Below are 7,332 nucleotides of genomic sequence, written 5' to 3' on the forward strand. Positions count from 1 at the left end.
TACCTTCCGGCAGAACGCAGCATGTCACTCTCTGCTGGGTACAAGTCTGACTGATCCATAATAAAATAAATAAATAAATTTATACTGTATTCATCCCTCAATGGGGAAATTCTTCTCCGCATTTGACCCATCCCCTGGGGGAGCGGTGAGCTGCAGCTGAACTGCGCTCGGGAGGCAGTAGTGTTAAGGGCCTTGCCTAAACTGTCAGAAAAAATGTGCAAATTTTGTACCTTTAGAGGTACAATGGCTTGTCACTGGGGCAGTACCCTCAAGGCTACAAATGTTGTACCCTTTCATATAGGTGCGTATCTGTACCCTTTCAGTATGTACCTTTCAAAGGCAAATATGTACCTCTGTGGACTAAATTGTACCTTATAGTGCTATGGTACCATAATGTACCTTTAAAAAAGGTACAAATTTGTTCTTTTAAGGGTACTGCCCCAGTGACAAGCCTTTTGTACCCTTTGATGGCAAATTTGTACCAGATACAGCACATTAAAAGACCAGTATACTGTTTATCACATTTATTAAACATTAAAAAAAATTACAATTCTGACATTTCACAGTATGAATGTTTTAAGCTCCACAGTTTCACAACAGGATGCATATATTTACAATTATTAGCAATTTTACAATAATGAAAAATCTATATTTTTCCTTCAGTTCACATTGCATTCATTGTAACTATAACCTTAACATTTGATCAATTGTAAACAGCACATAGCACTTCAGTTACCATTTTTAAACCATGAAATAAAACTTGTGACATAAACAAAAGAAGCACTAGACCTCATTTTAAGTACATCTTTCTACTGCATTCTACATTTTCTAAAAATAGATAATAAAAAAGTAAACTTATAACCAAGTTTAAATGCATAATTTAAATAATAAAATGCATAAATGTGATAAGATAATATTGATACGAATTCTAAAAAGAAGAACTATAAAACACACTAAAGATTACCAAGGATTACGTTTATGTCAATACCTAGTAGATCCTCTGCAAGCTTCTCTTCTCTTGATTCTTTGGAGACTTTGGCTAATGGAGCTTTTCTTTGAACAAGCTCAAGCACCTTTGGCACAATACTGGTAAACGCAGTCCTTGAAGCTCTGGCTTAGACTGACAGGTGATGGATTCCATAGGTCAACATCAAACAACTGAAAATTGAAAAAAATTAGAAAATTAATCATTCACTTTAACCAAAACAAACAAAAGACATAAAACATTCTAATATTCTTGTTGCCTCTTTCATTGCCATTTCCCTTTAGTGATCTCATTGTATAAATATTACTTGGCTTGAATGACTATATATTTATATATGGGTTTAGAAAATTACAATGTTTTTACAATAGAGTTAAAGCTGTTAGTGATCATTTTAGCAGATGCCTCAGCTTATATTGACATTCAAAATGCATTTTAAACTGAGAACTGATTTAAAATGTCACTGACCCCTGAGGTTGTCTTCAAGAAAGGGTACTTCTTTAGTATATCCTCTCGCACCTTGCTGTACTGGATATGCAGGACATTCACATGACCTTCAACGGATGATGCATCCTCACCAATGACAGCAACCACCTATTGGATCAAATTTAAAAGTCCATATTAATAATAAAAAATACAACTGCAAGCACTGATTACTGGGGTTAAAGCACTTTGAGATGATGTTTAAAGACAGTTTGTGCAGAGTGGTTTGGAGTTGATCAGAAATTAACTTCTGAGTTGTAGGCGTAGAGTTGTACTATTGACACTATTGTAGAGTTGTACTATTGACACTATTGTAGAGTTGTACTATTGACACTATTGTAGAGTTGTACTATTGACACTATTGTAGAGTTGTACTATTGACACTATTGTAGAGTTGTACTATTGACGCTATTGTAGAGTTGTACTATTGACGCTATTGTAGAGTTGTACTATTGACACAGTAGTTACCCTCTGCTGATGTCAGAACATCCCTTTGTTTACGCCCTCTCCCTTTTGCTTACAGTCCTTCCAACCTAAAACTAACATTAGTGGTGAAACCAAAATGGTGAGCAATATTGAAGCTTTCCGGCCATAGTTTAGATCAAGCTCAGACAAGTATGATGAAGATGTTAATGGATCCGTTTGTCTGCAAGTGGACGCATCAGAATAGAGCAGAGCAGACGGACTCGGACCCACTTCATTTCATGTGGTGCGTCACAATAGAAAGCTTCCTCAAACTGCATTTATTTTGTCTGTTCCTGATTCATCCCAATTTGAGTGAATACTCAGATGTGCAGTTTTAAACGTGCCCATCATGAGAAAAATACTGCGACATGTTAAAAATGGGGGACCCACTCCAATGAAAGTTTTTTTTTTAAATGTAGCACTTTTATGATGACATATTGTTATAAGATTTAAGAATAAAACTGTTTCTGAATATTTATTTTCTCAAATTGGGATGAATCAGGAGCAGATGAAAAGATGTAATTTGAGAAAGCTTGTAATTGTTATGTACAAGCTACATTTGGCAGGCCACAAGCTCCCTGCTCCGCTTGTCTTCATTCTCCTCGTCTGAGTTGGCATCTGGCTTACATCTATAAGGCTGGATAGCTCCAATATTGCACGCCAATTCTGTTGCTTGGGGGTTGTGAGGGACTGTAAGGTATAATAATAATAATGGATTGGATTTATCTGCGCTTTTCAAGACACTCAAAGCGCTTACAGTGTGTCCATTATTCATTCACTCCTCATTCATACTTGGTGATGGTAAGCTATGGTTGTAGCCACAGCTGCCCTGGGGCAGACTGACAGAGGCGTGGCTGCCAGTTGGGGCCTACAGCCCCTCTGACCATCACCGGGATCATTCATGCACGTTCACACACCAGTGGAGCCACACTGGAGGCAAGGAGGGTTAAGTGTCTTGCACAAGGACACAATGACATTTTTTGGCTGGTGGGAGCGGGGATTGAACCGCCAACCCTTCGGTCATTGGACGACCCGCTCGACCACCTGAGCCACTGTCGCCCTTATAGTCAATATCTTGTTAATTATGCAGAGCTTTGTTGAAGGAAATACAGAAGAATTATATGTTTGTATGATGAGGACAGTATTCCAGAATGTATTCAATGTGTTGTGACTTACTCACTCGGTGCAATCTTCTGTTTCCCTAGAAAACTTTAAACTAGTTTGGATGATCTGCCTTACTGCACTGTTTGACAACTAAACTGAATTGGAAAGACAGCCTGACTTTGAATGCTTGAAATGACTTTGTGAAAAGATTATTTACTTACTTTGGCAAGAGAGGTGTCTTCAACTCTTCGTCTTGTTGTAGGACTGTGTTGTAATATTATTGTGTCATCTGAGTCCACTTCAGTATCTCCACTTGAACTAGTATTGCAGCTCTTTGCAGGACAACTCGGCTGATCTGTCAAAGTATTAAAGCTTTCAGTTACTGTAATATTTAAATTAGTATGATAGCAAGAACAAAAAAAGTAAAAACAAAGATTTTTAAATACTGACCGACTTAACAGTTTAGCAGATTTATTATCTTGTCTAAGACAGCAATAGGATAAAAAACTCATACTTATTTGCCCGTGTTTTGTTCCCCACACTATCCTGTCAAATAAATCATTAACCCTCAGACTCCTATTGATGCAAATATACAATCAAAACTCTTCAGCTCAAAAATGTTCTTAATTTAGCATGTACTTGAAAGCAAAAACACAGATCATTTCCCTTGGAAATAAATTCAGGCATCAAAGGGGAATTTACCCAAAACCATTTAAAACAAAATAGATAAATTACAATTTAAAAGAAAAACTTCACCTTCTGGATTTGTATCTTCGGCCAGACAAATTTCCAACACACCAAGGTTTGGGTTTTTCAACAGGAGATCAAAAACCTGCTCATCAACTTCTGTCTTTGAGTCAAACACTTTCAAGTCCAAAGTTGGGATGTTGAACTTTTTGGCAGCTGTGAACACAGCAAAATTATGTTTACAAAAACAGCACAGAAATTATCTTTAAATTAAAAAGCAATTAAAAAAATCTGTTTGCATCACAGCTGACAGTTTATCCACAAAGTTGACTGATTCCTGTAAAGAAAAATGCTGGAAATTGTGATGTTTCCACTCACCGCATTCCCAAAAGGATTTGAAGGTCAGCTAAACTTCAAAACATTTTTTTTTTTGGCATTCGACATGTTCACGCACAGCTTGCATCTTTGGTGGGAAAAAAATAATATATTACAAAAAAGAAAAAACATTACAACACCAAAAGGTACCAACACAGCATTTATTCAGATCTAAGCCCTGTTCCAAATAAATTAATAAATTTTAAAATAGTGATGGGAAATTTACAGTTCACACTAGCTGCCACAGCAATGTTGCAGAATTTGCAGAACTGCTAAAAAAAACACTGACGACAATGCACTGGCTTCTAAGGGCCTACAGATTTATTTCTTGGAAGTTCATTTAAAAAAATATTTTTTTCCTGGTTTAGATGAGTTTTTGGTTTGGGAAATCGTGACGAGTACCTGGAGTCACCGACCTCCATTTAAAAAAATAATCTCTGCAGGAGAATGATCAAAAACAACAACACAGTGTAAACTTCGCTTGACCAACAATGAGCGATCATGACAACCTAAACAGTCTCTGTCACTGTCTTGCATTCGAGAAATGGTGGCTGCGCGCGCACAGCAGCTAAGGCAGGCTGACATATAAATGGGAAGGACCGCCATACTGAAAAAAAAAAACGTTATTGGACTCCTACACATTACAGATTAAAATGATTAACGCATTGAATTCGACGGACCTGATAAATATCAGCAGGAATTATGGAGCTGGTCGTTTCAAAAGTAGCTGGCTTCCTTACTAAGAAAGACAGAAAGAAAAAAAAAGGGGGGGGGGGGGTAGGCAACAACAACCGGTGCATAAACGCCAGCGTACATCGGTAAAACGGCGACAGAATTATCAAGTGATAAAATGTATATATTTCAATGTGTTTAACGGGACGCGGTACAACACCAATAAAAACAACAGATTAATTTATTTAATGGCTGCATTTAGCTGAACTTCAAACGGCTGAGGCTAACCGTTAGCAAACTCCCGCTCGTAGTTTTCAATCTCCTCACAGGCACATACACGGCGGAACAGCAGCATTCCTCTACAAAAAAGTTAGTCCTTACAGATAAAATAACCGAACCCGCTTAAAACAAGTTTCCAACTTATTTTTGAGCAATTAGCAGACTTACCTCAGTCACAGCCTCTATCTTCCTCCGGCCGCTGCGGGATAACAAAATGGCGGAAGAAACGAAACTTAAGAAAGTAGAGTGGGCGTGGTCTCGCTGGTTTACTCCAACATATTTCCTCTACGTTTTTACACCTACTTAAATAAAAATTACTGATGGTAACTCCGAAAAAAGTACTCTCTCATTTTTCCTGTGTAGGTACAAAAGCTAAAAGGTACTAATATGTACACTTAATGTAACGTAGTAACAGAGAAATTTACTTTTTTTATTAGAATGTATGATTAGAAAAAAAAAAAACTTAAATTAACAGCTCAAAGACTAGAAATTTAAATTGAACTTAGGCCAAGTTAAAGTACACCATATAAGGCTAAAAGCATCAAATAATTTTGTCTACATTGTGCTTTTGCTCTAAATTAAAGGCAAAACGTAAAACAGCTCTCATATAAGTAAAAAAAAAAAACAGGCTCACACTAATACATGTTTAAAAGTTATTATCTTGATGCTCTGCACAATCAATAAAATATAATGTGCTTGTGTACTGTTCAGAACTAGTAATAAAAGATGTGTGGTCTCTTAAATATATTTGGTTATTTTGTGCATCTTTTCCAAATAACCAACAACGTATTAAATGATTTTGGGTGACGTTTCATACACTTTGAATTATTACTTTTGTCACACAAGTGATTGTACCTTTGTTTGTGGAATAAAGGGTCCAAATATGGGCCCTCTGATGGTTGGAAACATATTTGTACCTTTTTTATCCTTAAATGGTACATATGAGTACCCTAAGGTGTAATTATGACTCACTTAGGGTACAAATTCACCATTTGTACCCTAAGTGTTCACAAACGTACCCCAACCGTACCCTTTTTTCTGACAGTGTAAGGACCCCCACTGGGTGATGTTAACTGCTCGCCATTGATATGGTAATTGCCCCCCAGTACCATTGCTTATTCCCCTCCGGGAATCGAACCCTGGATTCCTGCATGGTAGCTTGTCACCTTACCAACCGAGCCACCCAGCCACTGTTATGACGGACAGTTGAGGTAAGCAGCCAGGCGCAGAGAGGAGGAGGAGGAAGCAGCAGAAGTTCTAGGAACATACGTGTTTAATAAGTAAGGAGTCCAGAAACCAAACAAAATACCACTGCAGCAGGCAGGCAAACTTGAAACATTTTAAAGACACAGAGACTCTGGAACATAAGACTACATCAAACTATGGATCAGCACAGGAGGAAGGGAAAGATAGGACATAAATACATACAGAACAGAAAAGACACATGTTGAGACAAAAAGGGCAGATGGGGACCGAAAGTAAAACTCGAAAACACGACATAACACAGGAACCTTTCAGATGACAGAAACAAAAGGGAATCAAAACACAAAAGCAAAGAAACTAAAACCGTAACACTGTTAAAGGGTTAAAAACAAAAACAGGTTGAGATTATATCAGTGGTTCAAATGATATATTAATTTAATTTGACTGTCTAATCACAGTTGTGACAGGAACCAATGGTCTGGGACCCAAAAATACAGTCAACAAGTATTGTGACGTGAGTCTAAAAGTTTAATAAATTGGGCAAAAACCCATAACTCCAGATAAATTTGAATTCAAAGACAAGTTCATGAAAAAATGGTGAAAAAAAAGGGTAAAAAAAAACCCAAATGACCTGAAAACCAGACACTTAAATAAACAGAGGATCATTAAGTTCAATGAAGGCAGCTGGGGATAATTAGCTAATGAAAGCAGGTGAGACTGAAAACAGAACATTACAAGAACTAAGAAATCAGAGTCAAACAAAACCACAATCCTAAGAAATTCTTAATGCTGTGTTGGTTATTGTTATGATTCAAATCCTATTCACGATCTTTTAATAAAGTAGGGCATTGCACTAGTTTAAATAAAATGAATACGACGTATTACTGCCTTTTCTTCTTTCTATTTCTGTCAACAGACAAGGCAGTAATACGACGTATTATTGCCTTGTCTGTTGACAGAAATAGAAAGAAGAAAAGGTGGTTGAAAACTTCCCCTCACATACTTTTGACTTTTTTTTATTTTAAGCTTGTAGTCCAGCATAAAAAAAGTTGTGTTCTACCATGTCTCCCTGACACCATATC

The 7,332-nt window shown here is 37.1% G+C and overlaps 1 long non-coding RNA gene across 2 annotated transcripts; it reads right to left on the minus strand.

Moving 5' to 3' along the window:
* Nucleotides 1–294: 294 nt before the first annotated feature.
* LOC144994721 (uncharacterized) lies at nt 295–6,807 on the minus strand. Of its 2 annotated transcripts, XR_013658327.1 has the most exons (7): nt 5,216–6,807; nt 4,100–4,184; nt 3,791–3,937; nt 3,549–3,580; nt 3,256–3,389; nt 1,451–1,576; nt 295–1,158 (listed from the first exon to the last, which is right to left on the minus strand). It is a non-coding gene; the product is annotated as an uncharacterized LOC144994721 (long non-coding RNA). The 2 variants fall into 2 exon arrangements; XR_013658326.1 differs by lacking the exon at nt 3,549–3,580 and having other exon boundaries at nt 296–1,158; nt 5,216–6,770.
* Between the last annotated feature and the right edge of the window lie 525 nt (nt 6,808–7,332).

Source organism: Oryzias latipes, chromosome 10, assembly GCF_053564925.1.
Source record: "Oryzias latipes strain Hd-rR chromosome 10, Olatipes_Hd-rR_3.1".
In the NCBI taxonomy this organism is placed as follows: domain Eukaryota; kingdom Metazoa; phylum Chordata; class Actinopteri; order Beloniformes; family Adrianichthyidae; genus Oryzias; species Oryzias latipes.